The sequence below is a fragment of the Sciurus carolinensis genome, chromosome 10 (assembly GCF_902686445.1).
Source record: "Sciurus carolinensis chromosome 10, mSciCar1.2, whole genome shotgun sequence".
Classification (NCBI taxonomy): domain Eukaryota; kingdom Metazoa; phylum Chordata; class Mammalia; order Rodentia; family Sciuridae; genus Sciurus; species Sciurus carolinensis.
This window is the reverse complement of record NC_062222.1, coordinates 54,711,662-54,714,898: the sequence shown is the minus strand read 5'-3', so window position 1 is coordinate 54,714,898 and position 3,237 is coordinate 54,711,662.

Below are 3,237 nucleotides of genomic sequence, written 5' to 3'. Positions count from 1 at the left end.
TAAGAACATTTGTTTGGTCTTATCCACATGATAAGAGCATTCATATTTGTTACTTAACTCTTTTTTTATTCTATTCCATATCTTAAGAACACTGAGGGTAGTTAAAATTTTGTTTCATGCTAATTCATAATAATGGGGAGGCTAGGGAGAATAGAGGTACTTTGGATTAGACAGAGGAATGAAGGAGGGGAGGGGCTTTGGTTATAGGAATGGTAGTAGAATGAATTGGACATTACTACCCTATGTGCATATATGATTACATGACCAGTGTAACTCTACATCATGTACAACCAAAAGAATGAGAAGTTATACTCCATTTATGTATGATGTGTCAAAATGCATGCTACTATCATGTATAACTAATTAGAACAAATAAAAAAATTGTTTCATGGGGGGATATGAAAAAATTGGCATCATTCAATAACGATATGGTAGTTGTTAGGAATTTTGTATGTGCCTTGAATTGCTGACATGATCTTCACACTGGTATAAAGGATAAAGAATTGCTCTTCTTTCTGCCCTTCCTTAGTCCTTCTACAGTACTTCCACTATGCTTTATGCCTATGGAGTCTGACATCCATGAATTCCATAATCATGCTGCCTTGCCCTCTGAATTCCAGTTAGCTCCAGAAAAGTGTCCAGAGAAGGAGTAGAGAGATAAGGTGCTAGTTTGTCTGGATCCTCTCTGTGAGGTCATCCTAGGCCACCTGCATCCCTACGCAGACAGACACTTCTTTCCAGCTCCTCTCTTATGCAGTGCTTTCTTCTTCCAGGTTCTTCTGACAGTTCCATCCCCCAAATTTTGGAATTAGGAGGAGTTACAGCCAGAGTGTTACCAGGCACCACGTATTCAATTTTCCTTTGGGTTTCCCTATACTGTCTCCACACCATTGTAAATAGTTATTAAAAATTCTTCAATTTATCATTATTCAAATTCGTCATTTGTTTTCTTCTGAGTTTCTGTGCCATATTAATGTTCAATATTTGAATTAGCTAGTGTCACTACTACTGGGCATTGGGGCAATTATTAAAATAAAGATTGTGAAGATAAGCTCTATGAAAAGCAATAGTCCATCTGATAATTGAGTTGGCTACCAAGCGGCTAACAGATGGGTAATGCATTCAGCATGAATGTACTGAACAAGGGAAGATTCATGTCCTGGCCTGGCTGGGATGAGGCAGCAAAAGGTTTCATGCAGTTATGCAAAACAGTGTACCAATTGCAACTCAGGAATTGTTTATTGCTGGAAATTCCCATTTTGTATTTTTGAACCGTGGGTGACTGCATGTAACTGAAACCACGGAAAGCCAAACTACAGATGAAGGGGAGACTACTGGTCATGCTTTCAGTAGCAAAATGACTTCCACTGCAATTGTTCCATTTTGTATTCCTACTAGGAATGTATGTATGGGACATCCTGTTTCTCTATTACCTCACATTATTGTAAGTTATCAAACTTTTCAAATACCAGGGAGCAAAAAGCAATGAATCTCAATTTTTAAAACTATTTTTTTCATATGTTTAAGATTTTCTTTTCATGTTTTACTTTTATATTTTTATATTTTTGTTTCGTATGTTTAAGATTCATTTGAAATTTGCTTAATGTAAATTGTTCTATTCTTGTATCATTTGCCTATATTTACTAATTGTTTTTCTTCCTCTTCTTGGTCAACAGAGCTTTTCATATATTAGTTTTAAATATGAAATTCAAATTTATATATTAGTTTTACATATGAAACATGAATTGCGGATCTCTTCTTTAGGTTGTCAATCACTTCAGAATAATTACAAGTTTTTTGGTTGTGTTTTTGTACTTTTTTTTCTATGCGGTATTATTTTTTAAATCTTTGAAAAATTTTGTGAACCTAAATTGATCAGAGTTACACTGTATAGTCGGGTTTCTTTTTAAAAACTTTCATGTATAACTCTTACATTTTGATAGGTTTATATATTTGAATGTCAGTATCCTTCAAAATTACAAATGCATGCAATTGTCTATTAGCTTTCTATTGTCCTTATTGAAAAATTAGCACATTTTCTTCTCATTTCTCTCATTTTGCTCCATCATCCAATATTAGACAATTTTGTTGACATTTACTTTTGAAAAGAGGTATGTTTGTGTGTCCCTTACTTGAAGAATCTACTTTATTTTAATCTTTTGATTCCAAATCATTACATGTAACTCATTTTACCGACTCTGTCACCTTTCACCTTCTCCACCTAAACATTTCTTAATTGTACCCTTTATCATTGATAGGACAAATAATGTTCTGCTTTGCCATCCTGATTCCTATGTTTATTTTGGTCTCAGGACAGAGTTCAACACCAGTTCTCTTTGGCAGTGTCTGCTTCTTCAGGTATCTCTTGACTGGCTGAGTTTCAGCCCCTACTGGTTTGCTCAAAGGGGCTCATTGAAACAACGTTCCCTTAATTTGCTGTGTTCAAGCTTCTGTGTCATAGAAAGGACACTTTGAATAGACATGCAATTCTAGGGACAAACTTCAAGATCTTCTAATTGCCATTGCACCATCTACTGATGTTGAAGGTGGTTGTGGAGAAATCTATGGCAAACCAGATATTTTTCCCCATGTAGGAGACTTGATAGTCATTTCCTGTCTGCTTAGAGGATTTGGTCATGTCTAAAGTCCAATGGCAAGAAAAGTCTCAGAGTACTGTCTAGTGATTTTTCCTAGTACTTGTCCTTGATAGAAAAAATCCTTAAGACTATTTATTCTGGCACAATGTTTGAGTTTTCTTCCATGGGGATGAGTTATTTATATGTATTTCATAAATAGCATATTTTATGCTTTTAACTCTTCTCTCTAAGTCTTTAAACTTCCATCATTAGTTTTGTTTATGTCCATTTTATTACTGTATATCACTGATTATACACAGCCTTAACTCTTAGTTACTTCTATTTTTTTTTTTTTCCTTTTTCTTCTATACTTTTCCCAAATTTACTAGCTCATGTTCTTGGGACATGTGTATTCTCTGCTTTTGGGACAGAGTTTTATGTGTCAATCAATTTAAGTTTACTTATAGTATATTTAAATTTTATATATTATATGTTACACTTTGTTTTTGGTTGATGTTTCTTAAATTCTGAAACACATATACTAAAATACATGGTGATCGTGTTGTCATCTTCCCTTGTAATATTCTAGGAGTATTCTTTACTTTCTTTCCCTTGGGCTAAAAAGACTTATTTATGATATATATATATATACACACACACA